Source organism: Leptonychotes weddellii, chromosome X (genome assembly GCF_054177405.1).
Source record: "Leptonychotes weddellii isolate Sample4059 chromosome X, ASM5417740v2, whole genome shotgun sequence".
In the NCBI taxonomy this organism is placed as follows: Eukaryota; Metazoa; Chordata; class Mammalia; order Carnivora; family Phocidae; genus Leptonychotes; species Leptonychotes weddellii.
This window is the reverse complement of record NC_138385.1, coordinates 71,510,434-71,525,964: the sequence shown is the minus strand read 5'-3', so window position 1 is coordinate 71,525,964 and position 15,531 is coordinate 71,510,434. Positions and strand designations below refer to the sequence as shown.

Below are 15,531 nucleotides of genomic sequence, written 5' to 3'. Positions count from 1 at the left end.
TAACATATGGATAGATCTAAATGCTACCGAAAGCCTCCATTTTAAAAGCAACATATGTATTTTTTCAATGTAAGTTTAACATATCTTTAAAAATCGTAAGTGATGTAATCAGAAGGGCAAGACTCACCAAGCTGAGCAAAAGCATTTCTCTTCAAGAGGGTGCCAATCAAGTTGAAGCTGTTCTCATCTTTACCTTCTAGATGAGCCATATGCTACTTCAGTTCTCTGTGTAACTTCAAGGATGTCACGACCTTTCAGGACTCAGTTTCTCCACCTGTTTAAAAAAAGGAGGGATGGATCCAGCAAACTCTAAAACACTATGCCTCTCTTCTATAAACAGCAATCGTTGTTACTTCTGTCTATGCCAAGTATTCAATTACTAAATATGCCTATCTTTCAATATGTGGCTCCTGAGAAGGGGAAAAGGGACCAGGGTTTTAAAAAATGACACAAATGAGCAAATGCAGGCTTAAAGGAAAACGTCCTAGACACCTGGTTCACCCCAAAACAGGACAGACCACATCCCTCCCTCCCCTTTCTTTGAATCAAACTTCCCTAACTCTGTTCCCCAGATGCCATAAACCTCTCTCCTATTAGCCAAGGCCTGTCTTAAGACAGAATACATCTTCTTACAGGCTGGAAACTCTTTTTGCCAAGTATGGAGTTGTTACAGACTCATAAAATGAGCACAGTATCAAGTCAATAGCTTACCAAGCACCCAGGGCTGCATGCTAATCTCAACACCCTCGCTTAGCCCACAGCTAGGAGTGCGAGGTGTTGACAAAAGAAAATCCAAGATTTAAAGAGTGCTCTGATTTAGAATTGATGATGAAAGAACAGCATATCCTTCTGTGATACATACAAATGACAATCAAGTGAACATACCAGCAAAGGCCTCATTTTGTAACCCTGTCAAATAATAATGAAGGAAAAGTCATGAAAACAAATGCAGCCCAAACCAGGCCTATTTTAAAAGCATACAGGATTTAGGGGCGCCTGGGTCGCTCAGTCATTAAGCAACTGCCTTCGGCTTGGGTCATGATCTCAGGGTCCTGGGATCGAGCCCCTCATCAGGCTCCCTGCTCCGCGGGAAGCCTGCTTCTCCCTCTCCCACTCCCCCTGCTTCTTCCTCTCCCACTCCCCCTGCTTCTCCCTCTCCCACCCCCCCTGCTTGTGTTTCCTCTCTTGCTGTGTCTCTCTCTGTCGATTAAATAAATAAAATCTATAAAAGCATACAGCATTTAGAGTACATGAAGAAAAATGTATCTTTAATAAATTCCTATACAGAGAAAACCTTAGCATTCATTAAACACTGTACAAACTCTTTCATAGGCCTTCGACTTGGTATTACACGCTCTGTAAACCCAATGTAGCTATAGAATATCCAACACTGATTATGTACTAAGAACTGTACAGAAACAGAGAGACCACTCACCCACAGAATATAAGGAGTCAAGCATGTAACAGTGACCACCCTAGGGGACAGTGTAACAGACTGTTTGTTACAACAGCCTTATTCTATAACTGCTTGAAGTATTCTTGATTTGCAGTGATAAAAGTCCATTTTTAAAAACCGAATAACTATTACTGTAGTCAAAAGTTAACAAAGCACCTACATTGGGAATCAGTTAAAGAAAATTCATTTGGAATAAGTGGGTTTATACTAACTACTGTACAAAGTGTCTGTCAAGTGACACTTGATCTCTCAATATTTCTAAGGGGAGCATGAACCCTCCTTCGTCATTCCAACTAGCTTCCTCGGACCTTAATGCTATGCATAAAATGTCTGACTTCCAGCATTTTAGGAAGTTCTCCTTAAAAAGCACAAAGAGAGGGCGCCTGGGTGGCTCAGTTGGTTAAGCGACTGCCTTCGGCCCAGGTCATGATCCTGGAGTCCCGGGATCGAGTCCCGCATCGGGCTCCCTGCTCGGCAGGGAGTCTGCTTCTCCCTCTGACCCTCCCCCCTCTCATGTGCTCTCTCTCTCTCATTCTCTCTGTCTCAAATAAATAAAATCTTTAAAAAAAAAAAAGCACAAAGAGGGGCCCCTGGGTGGCCTAGTCGCTAAAGCGTCCGACTCTTGATTTCAGCCCAGACCCTGATCTCAGGGTCGTGAGTTCAAGCCACGCATAGGGCTCCAGCGTGGAAAGTACAAAGAAATGTTTACTTATTAACAACTGCAAGAAGAACCAATACAATTTTTCACACTGACTCTAAGAGAAAAAAACATGGAAAGGGAACCAAAATGTTATTAAAACTGCTTAATGACGGGGTGCCTGGCTGGCTCAGTCGATAGAGCACGTGACCCTTGATCTTGGGGTCATGAGTTTAAGCCCCACATTGGGGCACAGAGCTTACTTAAGAAAATAAAAATAAAAACCGTGTGCACTTTAAGGAAAATGCTTAATGATAAACTCAAGCTGTCAAAATAAAATATGGAGGTACATGAAAAATAATCATAATCTTGCTAAACATTAACACAAAAATTATTTTTAATGTAAAAATTATTTAAGGCTCCAGTCTAGAATGAACATATAGATCTACAAATTTCTAGAAGCACGCAGCCAAATAGGCAAGTTCTTGATCTCTCCCATATCCTTCAGAATGTGGACACGTGGCTCTTAAGTTCAGTTCACAAGACAGAATACAACCGATCTAGTACGCTGTGTAAACGGCTTCATTCGGAAAAGCCTTCTTTCATTCACAGGCCTGACAAATGCTTGCTTCCTGTGTTCCAGAGGAAACCATATTTATAATAAGTAGTTTTTGTAAGATTTACTTTGCGTGCTTCTCATGTGATTAGACGCTGGCAGGGCTGGCCCCCGTGTGGGTAGCAACCGAGTAACAGCAAAACGTTCACTTGCTCGAATGTTCGCAATCCTAAAATGGCAAGTCCTTGGCCTCAGTTATTACCTCTTCAAGGCTTTGGTTAAGTTTCAACTACTTTATCTGAAAGGAGTAATAGCTAACAGCTACATATATGAATAAATACTGCATACTAATTTATTTCTGTCAGCCAAGAGGTCACCAGGTGAGAAGAAACTGGAAGTGCCTCCCACCCCCACCCCCGTTGGGTTGCCTGGGGTCAAGGAAATGGGAGGAGGGTTCCTAATGGTAGGTAAGAAACCTGAAACACTGATTTCTCTGCTTCTCTAGGTTGCCTTAACAGCAGGCAATTCTGTTTTGTGTTTAACGCTCAAATAACTTGACCTGTGCACATACGGAAAGACAGGAATTAAAATGTACTGAGCAAGAAAACGTAGAAGGTCCAGTTACACAGTTCATGGAAAAACAACACCTTTGTCTTTCCCAGTCTAGTGAAGCATTCTGGGAAAGCAGACACTCTGGCTTCCCAAAGTCCCACAGCCTCTGCAAGCTTGACCGCTTTATGGGCAGACCACAGCTCAGAAGACCATTGGCGTCTTGGAATAACCCATCCTTCGCTCATGCCAACATCAACCTGATGATGAGTTTTCTGAATAAGCTAGTCTTCTGTTGGCCAAGGGAGGCCTTCCATTCCTCTTGTTTAGAAGGCAGTTTCATTTCAAATGGCACCTCTACACCAGAGTTGATCTGAGAAAGATGGGTGTGGGGCAGCACTAAAGGAAAATGTTATATCCTCTGTGGAAATTCTAGGCCTTTCCACTGCTTTCAGGTACACCAGAATTCACTGTGGTCATTAGATTCAGGGGATACTCACGCAGGGCAAAAGGCAGTATTCTGGGTAATGAAGCCATAAACCAATAAAATAAGGTTCGCACTGTGTCCCTCAACTTGTCATTCTCATCTTTCCTACACAGCATCTTCTAACTTAATCATGATTCCTCAAACCATTATATTAATTTGAGAGCAAAATAACTGATGTTTAAGGACCAAAAAAAAAAAATCATTTATATTTTTAAACTAACTTGTAATACAAATATTTGTTTCTATATACAAAACAGCAAAAAGTTACTTTAAAACTCTTGAAATTGATAGTTCAAGTTATTGCTTCAAAAAACAAGATAAATATATATGAGACAAATATTTTGAGAGCATTTGAAAGCACTGAAGATACCAACTTTTGAGGAATAAAACATTTGATTTATTCAACAGTATAAAATTTTAGAAGAGTTGTCTTTCATTTTAAATTTGTTACTGTCATAATAAAAAAATGTTGGTGAAATGAGGTTTACTTTTCAATTGCTGTGTAATCTGTCGTCCTTTTTTGTACCTTCCAATGCGCATGAAACTGCTGTTCAAGTGAAGGCAAAATATAAAACCCCCCTATGGCACCATTTTCTTTTAAGTAAAATGAGAAAATTGTCAAAGATTCGCTCCTGCCTCTCACTAATTTTCAGAACAAGTAAAACTTTCTAAAGCACTTGGCAAATATAAAAAGGGATTTTAAAAGATTTGGAGGGGGCTTTAAAAAAAAAAAAAAAAAAGGATGCCTGGCTGGCTCAGCTGGTACAGCATGCGACTCTTTTTTTTTTTTTTTAAGATTTTATTTATTTATTTATTTGACAGAGAGAGACAGCGAAAGAGGGAACACAAGCGGGGGAGTGGGAGAGGGAGAAGCAGGCTTCCCACCGAGCAGACAGCCGGACGCGGGGCTCGATCCCAGGACCCTGGGATCATGACCTGAGCCGAAGGCAGACGCTTAACAACTGAGCCGCCACCCAGGCACCCCAGCATGTGACTCTTGATCTCAGGGTTGTGAGTCTGAGCCCCAGATTGGATGTAGAGATTACTTTAAAAATAAAATCTTTAAAAAAAAAGATTGGGGGGAGTGAAATGCCCCTTCCCCTGCTCATGCTCTCTCTCAAATAAATAAACAAAATGTTAAAAAATAACACTCTTTGAGAAAGAAAATCAATTGTTATAGGTTTTATGAAGAACCTGAATCTTCTAAGTGTTTAATGCAAAACACGCCACTAGTGAAATGGTTCCACTAGATGGCGCCCTATTTTTTTCAGTGACCAGAGACACCTCTTCCCTACCCTCCATCATCACCTGATAGCAATTTTTCTTGAGCTTATTTTAAAGTGTCAGTGGGCACCATCTTTGTACAATGGATTCTATGACTTGACTCTCACTACATAAAACAATGTTTGCTTTATTTTCTTAAAATGTCTTCTTTCAGGATTCAAGCTTCATTAGCATTCCAGAATTTTAAGATCATGAATTTGGTCATTCAACACATTTCTTGAGCCCTTACTTTGTGCCACATGCTCTCTACATTCTGAAGCAACCCATGCTCTTTAGTGGTGACCAATATTAAAGACTTCCCATCCTTGGGGCGCCTAGGTGGCTTAGTCAATTAAGCGTCCTGATTTCGGCTGAGGTCATGATCTCAGGGATGTGAGATCGAGCCCTGCATAGGGCTCATGTGCTAGGTGTGGAGCCAGCTTGGGGTTTGCTCTCTCCTTCTCCCTCTGCCCCTTCCCCACTTTTTCTCTTAAAAACACACACACACACACAAAAACTTCCCATCCTCCTGCAAATAACTAGGAGTCTACCAGTTCCAGTATGGTTTGGCTTTTGCACTTCAATCTTATTTATCTGCAGCATTTCCTGGCCCATTCAGTAACTTCCTTGCAAAACATTTCTGTCACCTGTGTTCCTTGCCACTGCTCTCTGCAGAGTTCCATTCCATTCTGAAGTTTGATTTTAGGAAAGATATTTCAAGCATCGCTAATGTGAATTTTTTTAAAAAGGATTAAACCCCTTTGCGGGTGCTTATATGTCAAAATGAAAACAGAGTCATGCTGTTCACTAACTTATTTCCAAAGTTCTGAACTTAGATAAGATTGGAAAGCATTCGATCTCAGAATGTTACAGAATAAACATTTATAGTACTTCAGAACAAACTGGAAATGGTGATTCTTCATAAAAGAGACAATACTTTTTAACACCTAGCCCCAGCCCAAACCAGAGGACATAAAAACAGGAGATGCTCTCAGTTTAAAGTGGCATGCAAAAAAGCCTGAGGCAACTCTTCAATCAAATGTCCATATAAATCCCTCTCTCTATTCATTTCTCATTCTCATATAACCAACAAAATCTATAAAGGACAGAATACGATAACCAAATTGGATCTTACAAACTATTTCCTTGTAGAAACAATTCATTCTAATTGTGAAAGCAAAATTTTTACATGAAATTTTCCTTAAAGACAAAACCAAGCTCTATAGTATGTTTCTTCTGGTGCTCTAAAACTTCATCTAAATTAACCACCGCTTTGGAGGGAATGGTACTTCGTGAGTCTGCTCTCAGCACCTCTAACTGAAAAATAAGCCTGCTAAATTTAAGACAAAATTACTTAAATTATCTCCAGCTTTACATGCAAGGATATGCTTTTTCATGTTGAAGAAATTAAACTGAGAGAAACTCATATGCTTTAATAAGAATTTCAATTCATTATTTCTAAACCATTAGATTTCTTTAAAAAAGCAAAACTGCTCATGAACTTGCCTATGGACTTGAATTTATTTAAATAAATAGCCCGTTCAATAAATTCTCAAAGACCTTCAGATAATACCTTCACCAAGGAAACTTGAAGTTTTGTCGTCCCTATTCATGCTGTTCAAATTCATGCGTTTTGAGATAATTTTCTTACTTATTTATCATACTAAAAGAGGAAAATACTTATCCATATATAATTTATAATATATGTTTATATGTTATATATTATAATTTAAAATATATCTTATAGGGGCGCCTGGGTGGCTCAGTTGGTTAAGCGACTGCCTTTGGCTCAGGTCATGATCCTGGAGTCCCGGGATCGAGTCCCGCATCGGGCTCCCTGCTCAGCAGGGAGTCTGCTTCTCCCTCTGACCCTCCTCCCTCTCATACTATCTCATTCTCTCTCTCAAATAAATAAATAAAATCTTTAAAATATATATATATCTTATAAATTGTATATTATCTATATATACACATCTAAAATTTATGAGTGACCTAAGTGCCTGGAAGTCCCAAATACTGAAACAAAACAGAACAGAAAAAACAATGGAAGGGGCACCTGGGTTGGCTCAGTTAGTAGAGCATGAGACTCTTGGTCTCCAGGTCATGAGTTCAAGCCCCACACTGGGTGTAGAGATTACTAATGATAAATAATTCAACTTTTTTAAAAAAGAAAAAACAATGGGAAAATAAACTCATTTAAAGATTTTAGCTAAAAATTGAGTATGCAGTCATGTCCTAGGTTTAGGGGAGTTTGAGATCTTTTTCAAGAAAAAATCCTATACAACATCATAATCCCCGAGACACTACCTAGATAAATCCATTTTTAATGTTATGATTCATGATTTTATTTCTTTGATCAACTAATAAGTGGCTACTACTATGTGCTAGGCACTGCGTTAGGTGGGTGTTGGTATTGTAATAATAACCCACATGGTCGCCTTGGCCTCAGGGATTTTAAGTCTAATGGGGACAAGAGACCAGTCAATAATCAGTATCAATAAAAATAAGACGGGGGGGGAGGGGGGGCGCGCCTGGGTGGTTCAGTCACATTTGCCTTGGGCTCAGGTCATGATCCCAGAGTGAGTCCCTGTTCAGCGGGGAGCCTGCTTCTCCCTCTCCCTCTGCCCCTCCCCCTGCTCGTGCTCTCTCCTCTCTCACTCACTCTCTCTCAAATAAATAAATAAAATCTTTAAAAAAAATAAAAAATAATAAAAATACAACCTATCACATACCTGCGTGACAGGAAATGACAGCCAGTCCCCTTATCTGTCTCAGGATCAAGTGGAATTAGGAAAAAGGAGTTTCAAGGAAAATGAACATTTAAAAACATTTTCAACAAGGATGAAAAAAAAAAAACCCATTTTCTGGTTAACACTCTGGTAACTGGAAATCCCACAATGGACTTTCCCATCTTTGCACCTTTCGGTCAGTTGTATTGCTGCTCTATTTACATGCTATAATTTTCAACTTTAGAAATTGCGATTTTAAAAATGTATAGTTATGAAAAGGATGGGTTGGTCAGTTCTTATATTTTTATACCACGATTAGAAATGGGAACTGAGAACATAAACTCCAGCAAACCTCTTGTTTCTAGTTCACAGGCACCACCACCAACCACCTTTTTTAATCAATTGGTTGTTCTTGCTTCTCAATGGACACCTCCAGCATTTCTTCAACGCAAAACCACAAGCAAGCTCATGTCCCCAGAATTCCCCCCCAGGAAGCCAAGTGGGAAAGGAGCCATACTTCGAAGAACGGGTATGTAACTTCCTCAAGATGACTCGAGATAAAGGACAGACAGAACTTTGTAGGGGTGAACCGAATGAACTACTTCCAAATTTCCCAAAGGGAATCCTTAACTTGTGGGACCAACTCAGCTGTCTTTGGTATTAAAGCAACCTTTAAATAGCTCTCCTTCTACTTATATCCCTTCTCAATTCACTACTATTACTCATTATGAGTCCACTGGTATTAGTCAGCACAAGCAATTAGTCACTGTATTTCCGAAATCACCAACTACCCCCCCCTCCCCTTTTCTGGTTTTCCTATCCCTTCAGGGTTTTTTTTTTTTTTTGCAACATTTAAGGAGATGAGTAACTATACTCAAGAAACGCTGCTGGGCCTTTTTGGTTGGTTTGTGGTTTCAACAGTGACCAGAGCCCCATTAATAAAAGGAGCACGACTCTACCGTCTTCTCGTGAAAACAGGACACTTACTTTGAAACCTTCGGATTGAAATTTTATGCCACGTAGGTTGCTGGGATCATCGTGTCTCATAACCTTATTTGGAAACAGCTCACACAAATTCTTTATTTATTCAAACAATCAATAGGGAAATGGATAACCATTCTTGACCAAAGGGGAAAAAAAAGGCCCTATTACAGTATGATTTCTGTTAACCCCAAGTGAGAAATGGGAACTAATCCAGGGAACTACAAACTGTCCTGGCCTCTTAAAATGATCTGTCAATTACGGCCCGACATAATCGTGACAATTTACCTTTTCAACATTATCTGTCAAGACCGCCTCAAACCTGCCATCAGTTCTATGGGATTGAAGGAAAAAGCATGCCTGCTCTGAGCGTTCCACAGGGACCTTGAAAGCCCTCTCCCCTTCTTCTCTCCATCCACACGGAACCACGTCAAAGCAGGTGCTCCTCCAGAACCCTTCGCTAACCACCAGCTGCCAGTGAACTCCTACTACACACTGACTATCCTGATCCTTCATGATCCATCACATACCTACATCTTCTCTCCCCAAGTAAACCGAACACTCTACTGGGACCTCATAGAATGGCTACACCGAATGGAGGGAGAGTTTTTGTCTGTTGTGAACTGTGTGGACTAGACAGTTTCTCCTTGAATTTCTTAAGAAAAGGAAAGGTGGAAGTGGTTGCCAACAGGCAAATGGCAAAAGCCAGAAGTCACTTCTTAGCTAGCCCTTCACCTTTGGACCTAAAAAAACATAATCTGCACCAATCAATTGCTTTACTTTCTTCTCTGTCCAGTGTGTGTGGCGGGGGAAGGGGGGGTGGGAGGGGGAAAAGAACTTAAAGAAGGACCAGGGGTGGTAAAGGAACAAACTTCATGTTACAGTGAACATAATCTTTAGGATATGCTCCTCATATGCTCTCATTCCCAACTACTTTCAAAACTGTACTTCTTGGGGCGCCTGGGTGGCAAAGGCGGTTAAGGGTCTGACTCTTGGTTTCACTCTTGGTTTAGGCTCAGATCATGATCTCAGGGTTGTGGGATTGAGCCCTGCATCAGGCTCTGCGCTCAGTGGGGAGTCTGCTTGAGATTCTCTCCCTCCACTCGTGTGTGCGCGCGTGTCTGTACGCGCGTGCGTGCATTCTTTTTCTCTCTAGAATGAATAAATCTTTAAAAAAAAAAAAAACTGCATGGGGACACCTGGGTGGCCCAGTCAGTTAAGTGTCTGCCTTTGGCTTAGGTCATGGTCATGGGGTCCTGGGATCGAGCCCCACGTCGGGCTCCCTGCTCAGCGGGGAGCCTGCTTCTCCCTCTGCCTGCCACCCCCCCGCTTGTGCTCTGTCAATAAGTAAATAAAATCTATAAAAAACCTGTACTTCTTAAATAATTTATAGAAATTCTGTGACTAGAACCAGAAGGTTAGTTTTATAAAATAGGACAAAATGACAGAAAACACTGCACTCTACACTTATGATTTGTGCATTTCATTGTATGCAAATTTTATCTAAAAAACAGTTAAAAACAAATACTGAACTTATAATGCAGAAGCATTTAGGGGTAAATATTTTTTTTTAGCACATCAGGAAATACGATGGGCTAATGGATGGCTAGATGAACAAGTAGATGGTTAGATATTTGATAGAGCAAGTATCTTAAAAAGGCTACTCCTAATCCAGGTGGTGGGCATATGTGTGTTCATGACAAAATTCTTTCAACTTTGTGGCAGACCTGGGAGATTTTCATAAAAAAATGTGAGGAGACGGAATCAACAGTGTAAACTTATTTTCACAGGCCATACGCACGACTCACTCAAACTCTTATTAAAATATTTCTTTGCGTCTCCAAATTGTCATCCACAAAACAAAGTCCTTGACTTCCAGCTGCCTCTTAAAGAGATCCCTCACCGTGGGGGACAGATCCGTCAGGGCCCTCACCTGACTCACACCTGAAAATCCATCAGCTGACTGCCCTGCGTGTATACCTCCCTCCTCAGCATTCCACCTCCGGAGGCAGGCCAGAGCCGCCTGTCACTGCTACAGAGCTGCATGCCTGGCCCTTAGTCCTCCCTGTTCCCCGCCCGCCCCCCCCCCATACCTGGCTGCCATGGCTGGCGTGCCCAAGGCTTGGGGGTCTCCAGGGAGCCACATTCCAAGCACACAAGCATTTCTCCCAGACACCTCAGGTCTCTCCTTAAAGCTGCCAGGCATTTCCAGAAGCTTTTCTCCTGCTCTCACCTACCCAACAGCACCCTGCTGGGCGTTCCTAGGAGGAGGGCAAAGAAGTTCCAGAGACAGGCAAGGCGCTCCCAGTCCCCTTAGTGTGGGCGGGGGCGGGGGTGCATTTTCAGGGACGGAATGGAGAGCACTGGCTGTGTGTGTGTGGCTGGCAACCTGCAGGGAAAAGGAAAAGAGGGGCTCCCACCCTCTGTTGCTCCTCGGCCTTATCCAAGAATAATAAAGGGACAAGGAGTGGGGAAAGGCTCAGCCTCACAGCTCGTACCTGCCTAAGACAGGAAATTACTGCCGTTACAGCATCTGTGAGGACAGGGAGCCCAGCCACTACCCAAATCAGGCCTCCCCATCTGCCTCCTCCTTTTGCTCAGAGGAAGAACCAAAGTCAAGAAAAAGTGAAAGTAACACGACATGATTCAGTCTCCCGAACCATGTGTTCGCTCTTTCAAGTCAAACCTTTGTCTTCTGTGCTCTGGCAACATTTAGACTAAACCCAGACGGCAGAGCAGATTGCTTGTGTGGTTTCGCTCTAGCCAGAGCTGCTCCAGCTTTGAGTTGGGGCTGGAATCCACAGAGAAGCTGATGTGTGAGAAAGATCCAGAGTCCAGTGAGAGAGCCCATTACTAACCCTAATGAGCTCATAGGTCATCCATCCTTTCGGGGCTACAACAGCTGCTTTCCCACCCCGCCCCTTTCCCCTTATCTCTTTCCTCTAGAGGGTCAGTGAAGCACAACTTGAGGAGAAAATGCCACCACTTATCACCCTCTCCTGGGGCCAGCCCTCGAGCACATGCTTCAGTCTGTGCAGGCGGGACCCCGGCTCTAGGGGCTCCCTCCCAGGCACATCATTCCCTAAGGCCAGTCTGAGGGCCTCTAATTCGAAGAGGGCGGTGTGTGCGGATAGGAGGGAGGGGGGGTGGGGGCAGGGTGAACCTAAACCCCTTATACTAGAATTTCGGTTGAGGAAATTCCAAGTTTTGCCAGTATAAAAGTCTGGTATTAAGTATCACAGAAGTTCTATTGCTCAGCATGAGGGACTCAGATTGGATTTTTCGATGTTCTCTGTGGTTCGGTAGCTTTAACTCCCACGAAAAGCTTCCGTAAGAACCCCTTATGAAAGGACACACCACCTTCACAGATGAACGGATAAATAAAATGTGGTATATGCATGCAATGGAATATTATTCAGCCTTAGAAAAAGAAGGAAATCCTGTCACAGGCTACAACACGGGTGAACCGTGAGGGCATCAGGCTAAGTGAGATAAGCCAGTCACAAAGAGGCAAATACTGCCTGGTTGCATTTATACAAGGTATCTAAAGTAGCCAGAATCCTAGAAACAGAAAGCTGAACGGTGGTTGCCAGGGGCTGGGGTGGGGAGGGGGAAGGGGGGACTGGGGGTGGGGAGGGGGAGAGGGAGAGGGGAGACGTTGTTTAATGGGTCAGACTTACAGTTTTACAAGATGGAAAAGTTCTACAGGTCTGTGGCACAACCATGTGAATACAGTTAACACTACTGTACCGTGGACCCTTAAAAATGGCTGAAATGGCAAATTCTTTGTTATGCGGTGTTTTGTTTTTACCACAATAAAAAAAAACACACACACACACACACTGCCTTCGCTCTATGTTTTGGATATTCTGCATTTCCAATTCAACAATTTTGATGCTAGAAAACAAAACAGGTAATTCAGTGGGTTTTCTTACTGAAAATGAAAACCCTTCCAATGAACTCGCTTCGAAGATTCAAGAAGAATTAAAAAGTACTGGCAGCCATGGCTTGTGACAAACTTTGTCATTTTAAGCATGCATGACATTTTCACAGCAGGCAGGATCCCCACATTCTTCTCGAATGGTATGCGTGGTATGCTGAATTGGCTTCGAAATCAAATGAGGCTGCTGCTGATCTGTAGCCTTTTAGCAAAAGAAGGATATATCACAAGACAGCCTTAGAGCCCGAACACTGTGGCTATTATCACGACGGCAGCAAAATGAATAATTCACGCGGAGCCGGAGGGTCCAAGTGTTTGTTCCGAACAACTGTGACTTCGTGAAAGGTTCCTGCACCAGCTCCCTCTATTCCAAAACTCTCTTTACTTTCTCAGTACTCGAAAACCCCAACCTGGCATGCATTCCCCCCGAAACGGAAAAGTTACTCTACAGAGACAACACTTGTGAGAAGAACAATAATAACTCTTAAGTTGCCAGAGCAAAAAGGCAGGGCAAACTCTTATTGGGCCAGCCTTCCTTTCAGAAAGGGCTAATCTTGAAGGAAACTGCCCATTTTCGAAAGCTCCAGATTTCCACGTTCTGCTGGTTAGAAAGCAGACAGAAGGGAATGGACTCGGACATCCAGGGCTATTTCTCCTGTAAAGAAATGTAATGAACGGTTCTGTATCTTGGCCCTAGGCGTTAAGAAGCAGGTACTAAGTGACCGCATTTCCCAGTCACTCAGGACCCAACTGGCTGTTGGGACCTAGGATTCCGAACACAGCCTCCTTTGAATTTCACCGCAGGCATTATTCAGGCACATGAAATCACAAACGAGATGAGAAAGATATTTGCACTGCTTCTAGGTGATTTGCATGCTCCTCCACAAAACTGCAATCTATTTCGTAAAAAAGGGAAAGCTCGTTTTGGAAACCCATTTGGGCACTGCAGTTTTTCTTCCACCCGCCCCATCTCAGCGAATTCACTGCCACCAACCTGGAGCGCCAGCCCAGAGGTACAGATCAGAAAGCGGGGTGACCCGATCTGTGAGGCTTTACCCTGGGCGAGCCCTCAGCATACTGGGCTAGGAAAGGCCAGAAGTAGGCGCATACATCCTGGTGAGGGTCTGAGGAACAAAGCAGAGACGCCACAGTGCAAAGAGTCACAGGGCAAGCGATCATCTGTGGCCCCGAGCTGAAATCGGCAAACCCTACCAAGTCCCCCAACTCACGTGCTGTGGAGAAGCCAAGGGGAGGCTTAAACTGTGATGTAGGCAAGGCCTGATCCTGTCCTTCTCATCCCTCAACAGCCATCATGCCCAAATCTAGCCAAAGGAAATGCTAATTAATGACTCTTTGTACACGGTATGCATTCAAGGGAGTTTGTTAAGTTCTCTTCCTCTCAAAAAGGTTCATGTTTTAATAGGAAGCACTCAAGATCTTGGAGATACCAAAAAGAAAGCCCTAATGAGAGCACTGGGGACTCCCAGAAGTGAGAGAGGACATCTCCCAACGGCCAAAGCCTGTCTCTTCCCTTCGTGTGGGCAGCACCAGGCTCCCAACATCAACCCCAACACACCACGTATGAATTGCTTCTCTCTGATACAGCACAGAGGCCCCACGTGAGCATCATCCACCTCTCAAATCAGGCAGGGTGGGCTGCATGCAAGGTCATGATAATGGGCGTCTGGGATCCTCAGCCCAGGGTTCAAGCTCAGTACAAAAGTAGACAGCAGGGCCTCCTCAAACCAGCCCTCCCCTGTCCCTATCTAAAGAAAGAAACACAAGAGACACATTTAACAACTCTTAGAACTAGCTGGCCCCTCTGGCTTTCTAGTGACCCAACATCAACACGGGGCATCCCTATAAACAGTTCCAGAATTAGAACCAGCATCTGTACCTAGAAGCTGCAAAGAGAGAACAGAAGCTTTGATTGAGTGCCCTGTGGGATATTATTTCAATCTACGTGGTCTGAAAGAGGCACACGTGCACATGAAACCAACTGGGAGATTTAGGGACAATTCTTACCATTAATGGGCCACATTCCCTATGTTGTGGGGGGGAGTCGTGAGTCAAAAACAATTGTCCCTTATTGCATAAATAACACAAGTAACCTCAGGCTTTAGTTTTCTCGCTTGTAATTTGGAGAATTCACAGGTGATCTAGAGGGATGACTTAAGCTTCTCATGTGGGTGACTCACAGCTTACAGATCCAACCCCCAGGCCTAATTCTGAATTGTGGTAACCCACCACATCTATCTTCTCTTCCCTCCCCACCTGCCCAAAAGAGAGCCAAATCCTACAGTGAAACAAAGGGAAAAGAAGCAGAGACAAAAGAAGGCCAAGGAGGATCGTGGTCAAGCTCAAGCCACACATGGGGAGTACAGATATTTTAAAGAGGAATACATAGGGGAAAAGAGAAAGAAAGGAGGGAATAAAGGAACAGGAAGAAGGCCCACTATGGCAGAGACTTCACAAAGCACAGAGGATAGACATGGGCACACAAGGGGCCTTCTTATCAACCCAAAAGAAAAGAAGAGCTGCACTGTTTTATGGCCAACCCAGGTACCCTCTGCCCTTTCTCATCTTCTGCCATGTGCAAAAGTGCTTTGTAAATTTAATGACCTGACTTTGACTTTTACTATGTCTCTCAGTCCTCAGTGTCAACTACCCTAAGAATATGTCTGAGGCTGATTAAAAGTCCTAAAAGAATATGCTACATAATCACTCTTGTATGTATCTCCAACTCCCCTTCCGCCCTCTGTCTTACTTGCTTGGCAAAATCCAATTCCTCCTTCAATCCAGTTCTTTGCCTACACCATGCCTGTGCCCACTCAGTCAACAGCAGTAACGAAAAACACACCCACACCAACTATTCATTTCCATCATGGCCACCAACCTCAAGTGGGCCCTGAGTGCTGCCTGATTGATAATCA

General features: G+C 43.2%; 1 long non-coding RNA gene across 6 annotated transcripts in view; it reads right to left on the bottom strand.

The window, feature by feature from the left end:
* Positions 1-15,531, bottom strand: part of LOC145717862 (uncharacterized) — a 98,370-nt gene that overhangs the window by 48,858 nt on the left and 33,981 nt on the right. For all 6 annotated transcript variants that reach the window (XR_014141346.1, XR_014141345.1, XR_014141348.1 and 3 more), the window contains exon 5: positions 128-274. This is a non-coding gene — a long non-coding RNA (uncharacterized LOC145717862). The remainder of the gene's footprint in view (positions 1-127; positions 275-15,531) is intronic.